We start from the raw sequence: 16,286 nt of genomic DNA, 5'->3' as shown, positions 1-16,286 counted from the left end.
GCACAGAAAACTCAATAAATTTTAAACTACATAAGGAGGCTTGAGTTTTGTGTGTAGTGTGTTCTAATGACCTGTCCACAAAATGAGTAAATATTTGTATCTCCAGCAAGAGACTTGAAGTTGGATTTAAAGAAAATTGAATACTTACATTGACTACATTTCCAGCTCCTTTTTTCATGTAGTAACAATGCAAAACCTGTTTTCAAATCAAATACTAGGAGCTAGAATGGTTCAAAATTCTCCCTGAATTTTGAACTTATTTATATGAAGGCTTAGGAAGCTGGTTTCAGTTTTCTATTTTGTTTCTAGATTATAGGAGTAAAATTATATGTAGTTCTTAAAAGCTACAGGAAACTCAAGCCATCATAGATGAGTTTTTCCATTGCTGGGCTCTTGGGAAAGCCCCTAGGGATTGGGTTTTCCTCGTCCAATAGTCCTCCCTCAGAAAGAGACTATTCATAGGGAGTATTTTCTGTCACTGAGGAAAACCCTTTCAATAAAATAGTGACAGTGCATTTTGTTTTTAATCTTCGTACACATTATAAGCAGAAGATTTATCAGTCTTGACCTCCAAGTCTCTAGTTTCTTATAAAGAGGTAGAGGAAGAAGTATTTTCAGAGGAAATGTCAAAGCAATATACCAAACCTTTGGTCACTAGAATCCCCAAATCAGTTTCCTCTACAAATATTGGCAGTTGGCCTATTTCAATCCTGCTGGAATATGTTAAGCACATAGGCCCCTTCAACAGCCCAGTTCACTGTGGAGCATTCATGGGGGGGGGGTGCCTCATCCCGACGCTGTCCAACCACGGAGATGTGAGGGTCTGGTCACAACACCTCCTGGGATGGGGGTCCCAGGATTATAGAGAGAAACATCCATTTGGGTGGCAGGAGCGCACAAAGAAATCTTCCCTCCTTGCGTCCTTTTCTGCGTACACACCAGAAGTTCTTAGAGAGATAGAGGGAGGGAGGAAGAGAGGGAGAGACATACTGAGAAAATAAGAACTCCAGATGCCAAAGATATGCCCCTCTCCTTGCTGTATGGAATAGAAAGCAAATGGAAAATAAGTAGCAAAGAGACACAGTAGATGAGACTTTTATTTGCGTAGTTTGTGATTATAGAATCATGGTTGCCATGTCACTTCCCTGGTCCAAGGATGAAATCACGCCAGAGAATGAACCTCTTCTGAGGACACATAGCCCCAGTTACATGACACTACTGTGGGTTTGTAGGTAGTGATTTCTTGGTTTCATTTTAGCTTCCTGGGTACAAAATGTGGATGCACACTGAGATAAATACAGATGAGCTCCTAACTAGGCAGCAACACGGTATCTGATTATACGGGAGGCTGGCAGGGCAGGGAGCACCCCCAGCATGACTTTCTCAGTCAGTAACGTTCAGGTTTGTAGTCTCAGCCCTGAGAGTTCAAACTCATTTTCTAAATTCCTCACAAATTTGCCAGACAGAGTTAATGATATTTAATGGAACATTCTAAACTTATTTTGTTCAGAAAAAGATGTTTTTCCGCAGGCAGCCTAGCTCAACTGATGAAAATGCCTAAAGCTAGCATGGTTAGAACCCCTCAGATTGTTCATTATTCATTTAGATGTTTATTTTTACTTTGTTAGCATTTGGGACAGATCCTGATGACAAATCTATGTGGGTGGTATTATCCATGCTTTAACATTGACAGTTCTGGGAGAGCTTGTCTCTCCAATGCGCCATCTCACGTGATGCTGCCTTCCCAACAGATATGGGGAACCTCAAGAAAGAAATTTTCTTTTTTCTAGCCAGTGGGAAATTTGCAAAGCTGCTAACTTATGAACAACATTAGTGATTTTAGAGATATCCCAGACTCTACTTTTGTAAGTCACAATTATGAATTCTAAAACCTAGGCCTGTAGTTGTATGAGTTTCCTATTGGTGCTCTAACAAATTACCATAAACCTAGTGGCTTAAAACAACGGATATTTATTCTTTTATGGGTTCTGGAGGGGTAGGAGTCCAAAATGAGTCCTACAGGCTAACATCAAAGTGTTGGCCCAGCTGGTCTGTTCCTTGTCTCTTCCAGCTTCTGATGCAGGCCTGCATTTCTTGGCTTGTGGCCACATCCCTCTAATCTCTGCTTCTGTAGTCACAGGGCCTTCTCCTCTCATGTAGTCAAATCTCCCTCCTTGCTTTTATTAGAACATGGTGGTTATATTGAGAGCCCACCCAGGTAATCCAGGATAATCTCCCCATCTCAAGATCTCTAATATAATCAGATCTGGAAAATCCCTTTTGTCATATGAAGCAACATTCACAGACTGCAGGAATTAGGACAAGGACATCTTTGGGGGACATTATTCGGTCTACCATAATGGATTAACAAGCAGGAGGAGGTGAGTTGCAAAATGCAAATGCAGAGGAAGTAAAAAAGTTCTTGTTCAATAACATAGAATTTCATAGTTAACCAGATGCTCAAGTCAAGACATCCAAAATGATTCTTTTACAAATCGACCACCTTTACCTAAAATAGTGCTTGGCATATTGTAGGTGTGCAAGAAATATTTATTAAATGAATGAATGGATGAATACAGCTCCTTGTGGAGATTGCAGACAGAAGAAAATGAAAGTCTCTGGAGAAAATAACTTTGAATTTTTTTTCATTACGTTAAAAATAAGCAAGTATGTGTTGAAACCTTTTTTGTAAAAAGGATTTTCCAGTTCCATGAAAGTGACTAATTCACTTAATTAAATAGGAAAATAAAATAGGTAACAGTCGGGGGTAGGGAGCTTAAGTAGCATCCATTCCTGAGTAGACTCATTCAGTAAGGCATACACCTCTAAAGATAAAGAAAGCGGGAACATAGAACACCACATTCTCAATGGGACCATCTTTGACATTGGCCTGCCTCTAGCCTTTTCTCTGAGTTCTCCATCATACTATACTACATCTGGCCACTACTCTTATGAGGGTGAGTGACTAAGGGTATCATTCTAAATTTAGGCTCATGTCGGTGCGAAGACTGGATGACTTCATATGGCACTAAATAGATCTTTGGAATAGCCAACGCCTATCTCAAGTAAACCCTGGTTTAAAGCAGTAGGAAAACCAGACTCCCATAACATACTTAACTTGAAACGAGAAAAATATTTGTTTGAATTGGAGAAGTCCCATTGTTTATAAATGAGAAGACGCTTCTCTCAGCCCTCCTCTCTAAACAAACTCACTTTCTATTCTCACTGGCATGTGAACCTGTTGCCTAATGAGACAGTTGAGATTAAAAGGTAACATTTTATCAATCCCATTCTTGGGGAGCAGAAGGAAAATGTCACAAAAAAATCACAAAAGAGCCTGTGTGAACTTTATTTTTTTTTTTAAAGATTTTATTTATTTATTTGACAGAAAGAAGGAACACAAGCAGGGGGAGTGGGAGAGGGAGAAGCAGGCTTCCCGCAGAGCGGGGAGCCCCATGCGGGGTTCAATCCCAGAACCCTGGGATCATGACCTGAGCCGAAGGCAGATGCTTAACGACTGAGCCACGCAGGCGCCCCACCTGTGTGAACTTTAAATTAAGCCCTTATAAGTGAGAATATAAAGGTAGTACGGAAGCTCCATGGGAGCAAGCATATGCCTGTACACTCAGTTGATGGCATCCTTACACAAATGAGAATTGACAGCGAATGTGTTTTCTGTGCTCAGGCCAGAGCCGGGAGTGGCTCGTGTCAAGCAAGTGCCATCTGTTGTCTATCACCAGGAGCAGAAATCTGAACAATTCTGCCAATACAAGTGGGTTTTGTTTTGATAACCTGTTAGTGAAACAAAAATACTGATGTTTCAACGTAGTGGGTTTTTTCTCTTATGTTTTTCCCTTGGCAAACATCCAAACAAGGCAAGAGCCTTAGAAAATCAGTTTTGAATGATAACAGGGGCACCTGGGTGGATCAGTTGGTTAAAGCATCCAACTCTTTTTTTTTTTTTAAGGGAGGTTTTCTTTCTTTCTTTCTTTCTTTCTTTCTTTCTTTCTTTCTTTCTTTCTTTCTTTCTTTCAAGATTTTATTTACTGATTTGTCAAAGAGAGAGAGGGAGAGCACAAGCAGGGGAAACTGCAGGCAGAGGGAGAAGCAGGCTCCCGCGGAGCGGGGAGCCCAACTCGGGGCTCAATCCCAGGACTCTGGGATCATGACCTGAGCTGAAGGCAGACGCTTAACCGACTGAGCCACCCACGAGCCCCAGCATCTGGCTGTTGATTTCAGCTCAATTCATGATCTCTGGATCTTGAGATCAAGCCCCGCATTGGGCTCTGTGCTCAATGCAGTCTGCTTGTCCCTCTCCCTCCCCACCACTTGCTTTTGCACGCTCTCTCATAAATAAATAAATAAATAAATAAATAAATAAAATCTTAAAAAAATAAATGATAACAGAGAATGCCAGGGTCTTCGTATTTCTTATCATCCACGCTACCTTTACTGCCTACAGCCATTGTACTAATACATTTTTCTGTGGAGTCTCTTTATCCAAGTGGTGTCTTTTCCTCAGTGAGGAGTCAAAACACGAAATAGGAATTTCTCTTTCTAGGGAAATTTGATGAAGAATATGTGATTTGCACAAAATATTTATCAACATTTATCATCCACCACTGGCGAGTTCATCCACCATGATGAAGTCAACGACCACATTGTGGAAACAAATGAAGACCATCCACAGGAGGACAGAGGCTACTTATTCAGAGCTGGCTTTAGCAAGGGAGCCACCATCACTTGTGTTTGGCAGAGACTGGCTCAGAGGCAGACAGGGGAGTTGGAAAGTCCTATATTGAACAAAGTTTCAGATATGCCTAGATGGAAAGCTGTTGGTATCGAGAAGATGGAGGCAGGCTCGCTAGAAGCAATATAGCTTATTTAGCTTGGGAAGCATATTTGGCTTTCTCTGGTCCTGAGTTGGAAACAGGCAAAAATAGGGAAGCTGGAGCCGTTGACTAAGTCCTGAAGTTCTGGGCTGATTGGGCTGATGGCTGCAGAGGTTCTGGGTGAAAGTTCTATTGTCATATATGGTCTGGCCATTGTCTGTATGTACGTTTGGTCTCTCAACATGAAAACCAGATTATTCAAAAAACAAAAAATGACAAAACAAAACTCCAGAAGGTTCAAGTCAGCATATACTTGAAAAGTTAGTTGTTATTTTAAGAACATTGTGCCTGAAGATCAAGATCTAACACATACAGCAGCAGAAGGTGCATTTTCATATTGCTCTGTGAAACATAACTTTTCATTCAGGTCACGCGTCTCTACTTCTAAATTACTTTTACTCATTGTAAGTCCAAGTTTCTGTGTGCATGCTCACATGAAGCAATAGCTGTTGGTGTGCTGGCTTCCTTAGCAATGCCAATTTTATACCAGTGTCATAAGATGCTTCAAGTAGAAAATCAGTTGAAATAATTCCAAAACTAGTTCAATTTTTTCATTCAATTCATGTGATGGGGTAACTATGCACATAGAATTTAATCACAAATATGATTTTAAAAAATTGAAAAAAGACATCCTGGAAGTATTAATTGTGATTTTCTTGAGGTGGAAGATTATTTGTTTTTAAATTGTTTTTGAGTAAGGGCACCTGGCTGGCTCAGTCGGTTAAGCATCAGACTCTTGATTTCATCTCAGGTCATGATCTCAGGGTCTTGAGATCCAGCCCCATGACGGGCTCCACGCTCAGTGTAGAGTCTGCTGGAGATTCTGTCTCCCCCTCTCCTACTGCCCCTCCCCACACGCTCGTGCTCTCTCTCTCTCAAATAAATAAATCTTTTAAAAAATTGTTTTTGAGGGTGCCTGGGTGGCTCAGTTGGTTAAGCGACTGCCTTCGGCTCAGGTCATGATCCTGGAGTCCCGGGATCGAGTCCCGCATCGGGCTCCCTGCTCGGCAGGGGGTCTGCTTCTCCCTCTGCCCTCTTCCCTCTCGTGCTCTCTGTCTCTCATTCTCTCTCTCTCAAATAAATAAATAAAATCTTTAAAAAAAAATTGTTTTTGAGGGGCACCTGGGTGGCTCAGTCATTAAGCGTCTGCCTTCGGCTCAGGTCATGATCCTGGCGTCCTGGGATCAAGCCCCACATTGAGCTCCCTGCTCCGCGGGAAGACTGCTTCTCCCTCTCCCACTCCCCCTGCTTGTGTTCCCTCTCTCGCTGTCTCTCTCTGTCTGTCAAATAAATAAAAATTTAAAAAAAAAATTGTTTTTGAGTAGAACTATTTTACAGGTCCACCAATACAATAAAATGAATTTGTTGGTCAACAAATAAACATTTCATAAAACATATAATTGTAATTATTTTTAACACTCCCTTCTCAAATATATCCTGGTTTGGACAATAAATTATACAGTTACCCTATGTATCTGTATCCCCCACTCTTTCCAAAATCAGGTTCCTTTTTTTTTTAAAGATTTTATTTATTTATTTGAGAGAGAGAGAATGAGAGAGAGCACATGAGAGGGGGGAGGGCCAGAGGGAGAAGCAGACTCCCTGCCGAGCAGGGAGCCCGATGCGGGACTTGATCCAGGGACTCCAGGATCATGACCTGAGCCGAAGGCAGTCGCTTAACCAACTGAGCCACCCAGGCGCCCCTAAAATCAGGTTCCTTGAAGCCCTTTCTTCCTGCTGACCTTTGGTTTTCTGAGGGCTTAGGCCTAAAAAGAGGACTTTTAAAAGATAAGGAAGGAACCAACTACTCAATAACAAAAAGCCAAACAACCTGATTAAAAAATGGGCAAAAGACTTGAATAGACATTTCTCCAAAGAAAGTACACAAATAGCCAACAAGCACATTAAAAGATGCTTAACATCACTAAATAGGGAAATGCAAATCAAAACCACAAGATGCCATGTTATACTTATTAGGATGGTGATTCTTAAAACAAATAAAAAATAAAAACAAAATAACAAGTGTTGGCAAGAAGTAGAAAAATTGGAAGCTTTGTACGCTGTTGACAGGAATGTAAAATGGTGCAGCTGATATGGAAAATAGTATGGGAATTCCTAAAAAAAAAAGAAAATTAAAGTTAAATTACCATATGATCCAGCAATTCCACTTCTGAGTATATACCTGTAAACCTTTGCTATGCCTGCCATAACAAAATGCCACAGACTGGGTGTCTTAAACAACAGACATTTATTTTCTTACAGTTCTGGAAGCTAGAAGTGCAAGTCAAGGCGCAGGTGGGTTTGGTTTCTTCTGAGGCCTCTCTTCTTGGCTGACAGATGGTCACCCTCTTGTTGCCTCTTCACATGTTTGTCTCTCTGTATATGCACACACCTGCGGCGTCTCTTAGTGTGACCAAATTTCCTTCTTAAAAGGAATGCAGTCAGATTGGATCACTGTGATCGCCTCATTTTGAATTAGTCACCTCTTAAAAGGCCTTCTCTTCAAATACAGTCACACTCTGAGATACTGGGGGTTAGAATTTCAGCATATGAATTTGATGGGGACACAATTCAGCCCCTAACAATACCCAAAATAATTGAAATCAGGGTCTCAAAGAGATATTTGCGCATCTATGTTCATAGCATTATTCACAATAGGTGGAAGCAACACAAGTGTCCATCGATAAATGAACTGATAACAAAATGTGGTATACACATACAGTGGAATATTATTCAGCCTTAAAAAGGGAAGAAATTCTGATATATGCTATGACATGGATGAAACTTGGGGACGTTATGCTAATTGAATTAAAACAGTCACAAAAAAGACAAAGACTGCATTCTACTTCTAAGAGGCACCTGTAAAATTCATAGAAATAGAAAGTATAGAGTGGTTGCCAGAGGTTGAGGGGAAGGAGGAATGAAGAGTTGGTGTTTAATGGGTACAGAGTTTCTGTTTTGCAGGATGAAATAGTTCTGGAGATCAGTTGCATAGCAATGTGAATGTACTTAACACTACTGAACTCTATGCTTTAAAAATGGTTAAGATGATACATTTTATGTTATGTACATCTTACTGCAATTAAAAATTTTTTAAATAATAAAATGACATAGATGTATACGCACCTTGTACCATTGTTAAATTTCCTTGATTTGACATTGTACAGTAGTTATGTAAGATGTAACCTTTTAGGGACATAGGGTGAATGCTACAGGGAACCTCTCTGTACTTTCTTTGCAACTTGCCATAAATCCATAATTAACTTCAAAGCAAAAGGTTGTTTTTAAAAATTGCACTCTTGTGTTTAAGAAAAAAGAAATTATAGATCGCCAGTTCAGTCTCTTGGACCAGCACATAACAGAACTTCACGGAGACAGAGATTAAAGAGTCTATTTAACCACAGCCTGCCCATGAGGGTAACTTTGATCAGAGAGAAGCTCGCGAGCTGGGACCCAGCAGGCCCATGTAATGATTATTACAAGTTATTAGCCATCAAGGGAAAGAGAATTAACATGCTTTCTCATTGGCACTGGGGCCTTGGTAATGGCTTCCTACTGAGAAGAGTCCCCAACAATAATTCTGCATGTCGAATGCCTCATTTACCCAACAGTAAACCACGAGCTGTAGCCCAGATTCTCTTCATGTACATCACTCAGTATCACACTGTGAGGGCACAACCGGTAGTGTGGTTTCTAGCCAAGGCCAAAATGCAGTGGCAGGTTTTTCCCTCCCAACTCAGACACAAGACTTATCCTTGAAAAAGAGTTAGTCTCCCCTCCCCCAAGCTGGGGTCTAGAAATGTCTAAAAGTTATGGGTGCAATCTGTCTCAACTACCAACTTTCTTAATTGGGGCAGTCCCGGTTTTTTTATTTTATTTTTTTAAAGATTTTATTTATTCATTTGACAGAGAGAGAGACAGCGAGAGAAGGAACACAAGCAGGGGGAGCGGGAGAGGGAGAAGCAGGCTTCCCGCAGAGCAGGGAGCCCGATGCGGGACTCGATCCCAGGACCCTGGGACCATGACCTGAGCCGAAGGCAGACGCTTAACCATCTGAGCCACCCAGGCGCCCCTCCATATAGACTTTAGAATCAGTTCATTAATATCTATAAATAACTTGTTGAGATTTTGATTGGGTTCTTTTTTTTTTTTAAGATTTTTAATATTTATTTATTTGGCAGCGAGAGACACAGCAAGAGAGGGAACACAAGCAGGGGGAGCGGGAGAGGGAGAAGTAGGCCTCCCACCGAGCAGGGAGCCCGATGCGGGGCTCGATCCCAGGACCTGGAATCATGACCTGAGCTGAAGGCAGACGCTGAACGACTGAGCCATCCAGGCGCCCCAGTCCCGATTTTTTTAATGACAGGGTTGGAGGTGTTATCGAAGACTTTATCTAGTTCTTTCACCTATGATTCCAATCTCAAATTCTCCACTGGAATGACTCTAGAAGAAATATTCCTGGTTGCCTGGCTCTGAAAAGAACTCTCACATAAGGCTAGTTATAAAGAAAACTAAAGGAAGATCTCTTCCTTCAAGGCCAAGTAACCAGGGTCGTTTCATAAGCATATGATGAAGAAGAAACATACTTCCCCATTCACCACGAGAAACATCCCCGTAAAGAGCCCAATACCAGGCCTTAACAAAGACAAATAGGTGATCCATCTTGTGTGTTCTTGTACTGCCGTTGAGTGAATGTTTGTACCTCCCTCCACCCAGAATTCGTGTTTCGTACAGGTGAGAGAGTCTGCATTGTGTGAACGGAGGTCTTGGTCCTTAAATTCCCTACGAGCTTTATGTGGGGATCCGCACTCAGGTTAAGCAGACCAGGTGGAAGTGGCCCCTAGGTTGTTTTGGGATTGGATATTATTGGGTCTCTCTGGGAGGAGCTGTGAGGTACAGTGGGGTGGTCATTAATGGAGGTTGTTTCCAATCATTTGGTAAACTCCTCCCACAGGTTGGGTGTGGGGGGGTTGACCCTACAAGGTTTGTACCAAACTGTCATGGCAGGCTTTCTCCATTGCGGGGGGTGGTGGGGGGCTTGCAAATGCATTATAAAGAGTCTAGGGGTTATCCTGGGGTAGAGGTGGAAGAGGAGAGGGCATACTCTTCACCTGTGGCTATTGGTCTGTCAGGCCCAAGGTGTTGGAAGCCACAAGATCAGGATGTTGAACCCTCCAGCTTTTAATGTATAGTTGATTTATCACTCCAGCTCCTGTCTCTATCATTCCCCTTCAACACTTGGGACTCTGCCTTGGGATGTTCCTTCCACTGCCCCTATCTAGCTCCTACCTAGCATGTTGAAAGCTAATCCCCAAAGTGATGGTATTTGGGGGTGGGCCCTCTGGGACGTGATTAGGTCATGAGGGTGGAGCCCTAACTAATGGGATTAGTGCCCTTAAAATGAAGAAGCAGGCTCTCCCCAGCACCTTGATCTTGGATTTCCAGCCTCTAGAACTGTGAAAAATAAATGTCTGTTGTTTATAGGCCACTCAGCCTATGGTACTTTGTTATATAGTAGCCCAACCTGACTTAGACATGTAGCATACATCAAAAAAATTCAGCAATAATACCTGGGCTCTAATCACAAAGTACAAACTAATCCTCATGTAAGTGTTCAAAATAAACACTAAGAAAATTCTTCTAAAGCCATTTTAGGGCCTTCCACAATAATATGAATTAGGCTTCCTTATCTTTCCATCTTCCAAGCTATGTTATGTAAGATGTAACCTTTCATGGCATTCAATATTTACACAATAATAATAATGATATTAAAAACCTTCTCTGCACCAGGTGCTTTAAAACATTATCTCTAATGTTCCAACAATATACACAGGAGGTATCATTAACCTAAAGTTATGGAAACTGAGGCTCAAAGAATTAAGTCACTTGCCCAAGTTCAACAGCAGAAGAAAGTTCAACAGGAAAATAAATACGGGCAGTAGTGAAGGAAAATAGAATTTTTAAAAAAGATTTTATTTATTTATTTGAGAGAGAGCATGAGCTGTGGGAAGGGACAGAGGGAGAGGGAGAAACAGACTCCCTGCTGAGGAGGAACCAATGTGGGGCTAGATCCCAGGACCCCAAGATCATAACCTGAGCCGAACAGACGCTTACCAGACTGAGCCACCCAGGCGCCCCGGGAAATAGAATTTTTAAAATGATATGTATGGATATGGCTGCAACAAAAAGAAGGAAAAGCATAGATGTAAAAGGAGACTAAAATTTTAAGTGTAAACTTAAGTGTAAGTGCAATTAGGAAGGGGTTTTTTTGTTTTCCATTGCTGCTATTAAAAAAAAAAAAAAGCCACAAAATTAGTGGCTTAAAACGACACTCGTTTTTTATCTTACAGCTGTGCAGATCAGAGGTCCCAGGAGATCTCATTGTGCTAAAAATCAACTTATCAGCAGGGTTCATTCCTTCCCGGAGGGCCCCCCTTCTCCCCCCTCCCCCCGCTCCCCACGGGAGGACCCATTTCCAGGTCCTAGAGGCAGACCCCTTTCCTTGGCTCATAGCCCCATTCTTCCATCTTCTGCCAGCAACATTAAGCCAAATCCTTTTTGTGCTACCATCTCTCTCTAATTCTCTCTTCTGCCTCCTTCCTCTTTAAGACTCCTGTGATTACATCTGGCCAAGCTAGATAATCCAGGATAATCTTCCTATCTGAAAACCAGCTGACTAGCAGCCTTAATTCCATCTGCAACCTTAATTCCCCTTTGCCGGGTAACTGAACATATTCACAGCGTTAGGCCTGTCCACATCCTCGAGGGGCCATTATTCTGCCTACCACAGAGAGGTTTAAAGACCGTGCATCAGTTCACGCTAAACAGACAAGTGGGCCTTGGGAGTTCACTTTTCCATTCTACCAATATTTATGGAGTGCTTACAAGGCATCGGGAGCTATTCTAGGTGGGAAGCCAGTAACCAAACTAAAGGCTTAATAGGACTGATAAGTGCAGCTGCAACTTTTTATTCAGACCTTTTCTCTTGCCTTTAAAACACCTGGGCATGTGGATATAAAGGTCCCGTGGCCAGAGCAAGCTTGTGCCTTCAAGCAGGGCTATCACACTGGGATGGAGAAGTCCTATCAGAGCTGCCTGAAGAAGTCACTGGAAAGGTAAGATCAGACTTCTGGGCAAATAGAAAGCCAGGATGAGCAAAATCAGCATATCCCTGACTCTCCCCCTTCAGGGAGGCTCGAGCTCCCTTCTTCTTGTCAGGCTGCCTCTCGAGTAAGCACATTCCTCGCTGCATACGGGATGTCTCCAAGTCTGCCTTTGCCGCACGTTGAGCAGACAAACTCGGCTTCAGTTACAGGTGCTGCAGATAAAGTGCAACACGAGGCAGATTGTTCTCGGTTTTCATTGGGTTTACAGGAGAGTGCACATACACTTGTATTACATTTTTTAAAAATCCCCGTTAAGACGAAACAGCATAGCAAGATAAATGACCTTTATTGAAAATCTTTAGCCCCCGTGGGTTTGTAAGAGAAATCATCTAGAACTACCTTTTCTTATCCTGTCCTTATCGGATTTGGTTTCAAGATTACTTAATAGTAGTTGCCCCAGGGGTTGCCTGGGTGGCTCTGTCGATTGAGCGATTGAGCGATTGAGCGATTGAGCGATTGAGCGATTGAGCGAGCGTCTGCCTGGCTACGGTCCTAGGATAGAGCTGCGTAGGGCTTCCTGCTCAGTGGGAAGTCTGCTTCTCTCTCTCTCTCTGCCCCTTCCCACTGGTTGTTCTCTCTCTCAAATAAATGACTAAAATCTTAAAAAAAAAAAAAAAATAGTACTTGCCCCAGAATAGTAGTTGAATAGTTTTCATCCCTTCTATTTTCTGGAATGATTCTTTCAAAATAGGAATTATTTGTTCTTTGAAAATTTGATTGAACTCATCCCTAAAATTGTTCGGGTCTGGGTTTTTGTTTTGTTGAGCTTTTCATTCCCAATTCAATGTCTTTAATAGTTATTAGTCTATTCAGATTTCTGGGACTTTACATGTTTTGAATATTTGTCAATTTTATCTAGGTTTTGAAAGTTATTGCTGCACCATCGCTCATAATACTGTTTATTATTTCTTAAAATTGGCTGTGTCTGTAATTACTTCCCCCTTTTTATTATTCGTTTTGTGTCTGTGCATTTTCTCCTTCCCAGGTTCGTTTGTTGGTTTTTCTCTTAAATTCTGCCAGAGGTCCGTTAGGGTTGTCGTTGGTTTCATGCGTAATCCCCCGTATTTTTGGTTTTCTTAATGAATTTCTTTACCCTTATGTTTATTATTCCCCTCCTCATTTTCCTTGCTGTATTTGTTGGCCATTTGTAATCTCTTATTTCCTAAGCTTATTTCTCATGTTTTCAATCAAATATACTTGGAACGGCACGTGGTTCCCTTACGTACCGCCTGTTGCGGTGCACGCATTTTCAGTACTTTCACGTCACCTGCGCTGAATATTTTGGGATTATTCTTCTAATTTTGTCTTTAACCCAAATACTATATCTTTAAATTTCTAGAGTTGTGAGATTTAGCTCTCAACCTGCTGTTGATTTCTAGTTCTATTTCATCATAGTCAGAAAGAATGGTTTGCGTGATGCTGATTCAGGTCATGATCTCAGGGTCGTGAGATGGAGCCCCCATGGGCTCTGTGTTCAGCAGGGAGTCTGCTTGGGATCCTCTCTTTCCCTCTCCCTCTGCCTCTCCTCCAGCTCGCACTCTCTTTCTCAATCTCTTTCTCTCTCAAATAAATAAATAAATAAATAAATAAATAAATAAATAAATTTTAAAAAGAAGAAAGGAGAAGTATGTCACGTGCACAAGAGGCAGGATTGTGCAGTGGTGGCTAAAGAGTGTGTAGGAACTTGAATTTCAGTTTTCTTATGAGGTATTTTCCAGAAAGAATTATCTTCACTGTGAAATAAGTGCAGTAAATATCAGTATTGTCCTGATAGTAGCAGATCACTATAAAATAGTATCAATAGGGGTTTTCCTTCAGATTTTATGACACTGTACAAAGGGTCAATACAATCCTTCGATGGGAAATTGCTTCACAAAAGTACCTACGTGGCTGTCGATTGATATAATAAGGTATATTACTTTGCCTCACCCAACTTGGCTGGTGTTGACCCTCTCTGGCGGGGCTTACCTCAGCTTGCCTTAGAGTGAAAGACTCATAATAACTATCCTTAAAAAGATGAAGGTCTGACATGAGGAAAGAGGAGATTTGTTCTCTGATTCATAGAGCATACAGGAATGATCGGTGGGAAGATATACAGACTTTTTACTCAACTATAAGAAAGGATTTACCATTTTAACAGCCCTTTCATTCAACTAAGCTGGAGGAAAGACTGAGTTCTCTTTCTATTCCATCTATAGAAAATATTACAAAACTCTGGTCATTCAATGGGTTGTTTCTGTGAGGGTTCAAACTGAGTCTGGGAGATTTGACGGCATGTGGTAAAGCAGAACCCAAACATGAGATGGGAATTGCACCTGATAACCTGTAAGTTAATAATTAAGAGTGCTGGCTCAGAAATAAAACCTACTTGGCCCAAATACCAGCTCTGCCACTTTCAATCTATCATGTATTGTTTTAAGTAATCTTAAGAAAGTTGGGGACTATATATGTTGTTATTCTCATTTTAATTGTGATATTTAGTCATTTTTATTTAATGTAAGTATTGATATGATTGGATTTAGTTCTACAATTTAAATCTATGTTTTTTGTTCTCTGTTCTTCTTTGTCTTATTTTGGGTTAATTACACATTTGGCCAGATACCAAGCTGCATATGTGCAAGGTGAGACTCTACTAGGTCCAGCAGAGAACGGCTGCTGGGGGCGGGGGGGGCAGTAGCTGAACAGAGATTCAGAGGTTCCCCAGTGCTAAGAGATACAGGCATTTGGACCAGTCAGAATGGGGAGACCTCACAAAACACCAGGCATTTACTTGGCATCTTGGAGGAACTATACTTTAGAAGTAGGGCTACTCTAGGATTTAGAAAAGGGCTACCCATGTTAGCAAAGCTTTATAGCAGCCTCAAAAGAATCAAGGTGATCCATTAGTAAATTAACTGCCTTCTGGGGGGGGGAAGCATTACTCTCAAAAGGAAGACAACAAAATCCAGACTCACTGCAGAATCATCCCCATGTCCAGTGAGAACTGCAAAATCTTGGCATGAGCAATTTCATCCAACCACCCATCCTTCACTGAGAGACCTGACCCAACTTTACCATGACTTGTAGCATCCCAAGGCCTTGTCCCTGGGACAGCCCAGCAGGCCTTGAGCCCCTGTCTGGGAAAACTCAAGGCTGCCAAAAGAATTTACTCTTTGTTCCCGTTAATACCTGACATAGGCTTCTGACCCTTTTCTTAGAACATTTACTTTAGGAAATTTACAATTGTCAATCCTTTCTCTGTCCCTTTGAGATGTATATAAACCTGCTAAACCGCAGAGATGCCTTTTTCAAGGACCTGAGAGCCATTCCTTGGAAACGTCATCATCGAGAAGGATAGGACCCCTGCCTCCCAGACTCTGTGCTAGGATAGGGGCATATATCAGTGGACACAGATGGCCTAAGCACATCCTTCAACCGCCTTCAGTGCTTTGCCTTTAGCACACTCCAGTGTTTAAAAGACCTTCTGCCTTCTGTTTCAGACCAGTAGAGCTCAGGTTACACAGGCATCTCCCCGCTACCGCAGTATTTCTAAATAAAATCTGTCTTACAGCCTTTAACTAGTGTTTGAGACCCTAGTCTAAAACTAGCTTTGTTTCTCTTTGACAGCAGCATACTGTAGATAAAAAAATTATGAGAGGTTAAAAAAAAAAAAGTAGGAAATTGTGACACCTTCTGAATATGTGTCACATACGCAAGACGGTGTTGATCACCAATGGCTGTTTCCCAGCACTGGAAGACTTCTGGAATCACCGTTTTCTGCTGGGCCTCACGGAATCTTATCCTGCACATGGATGCCTTGGTACTTGGGTCCCTGTGCATGATTCGGAGGCTTCTTTCTACAGCTCCCTTCCCTCTGGGACCTGGTTCTCCAAACGCTCACCAACTCAGCATCTCTTAAGTATCCCAGACTCCACGTCTCCACACTGCAGTCTGGAATGTGCCCTCAAGCAAAGGGCTAGAGCAACTGGGGCTCCCCTCCTGCATTTCCCCTCTCAAGTTAACAGTCTGTGCTGTTAAGCAGCCTTGTGTCTTCTGTGCAGTTTTATAGTTGCTTACAGTGAGAAGGTTAGCCCAACATCTGTTATGCCATCAAGCTGGAGGCAGAAGTCAATTTCTCTTATAGTAGAGATGAGAAAATGGAGGAATGGTAAGGTTAGGCAACTCATCCAAAATCACACAGCAGTTTACGTACTGGAGCTGGAATTCAAACCTGGGGCAGTCTAACGTC

This window comes from Leptonychotes weddellii, chromosome 3, assembly GCF_054177405.1.
Source record: "Leptonychotes weddellii isolate Sample4059 chromosome 3, ASM5417740v2, whole genome shotgun sequence".
NCBI lineage: Eukaryota > Metazoa > Chordata > Mammalia > Carnivora > Phocidae > Leptonychotes > Leptonychotes weddellii.
This window is presented reverse-complemented; position numbering follows the sequence as displayed.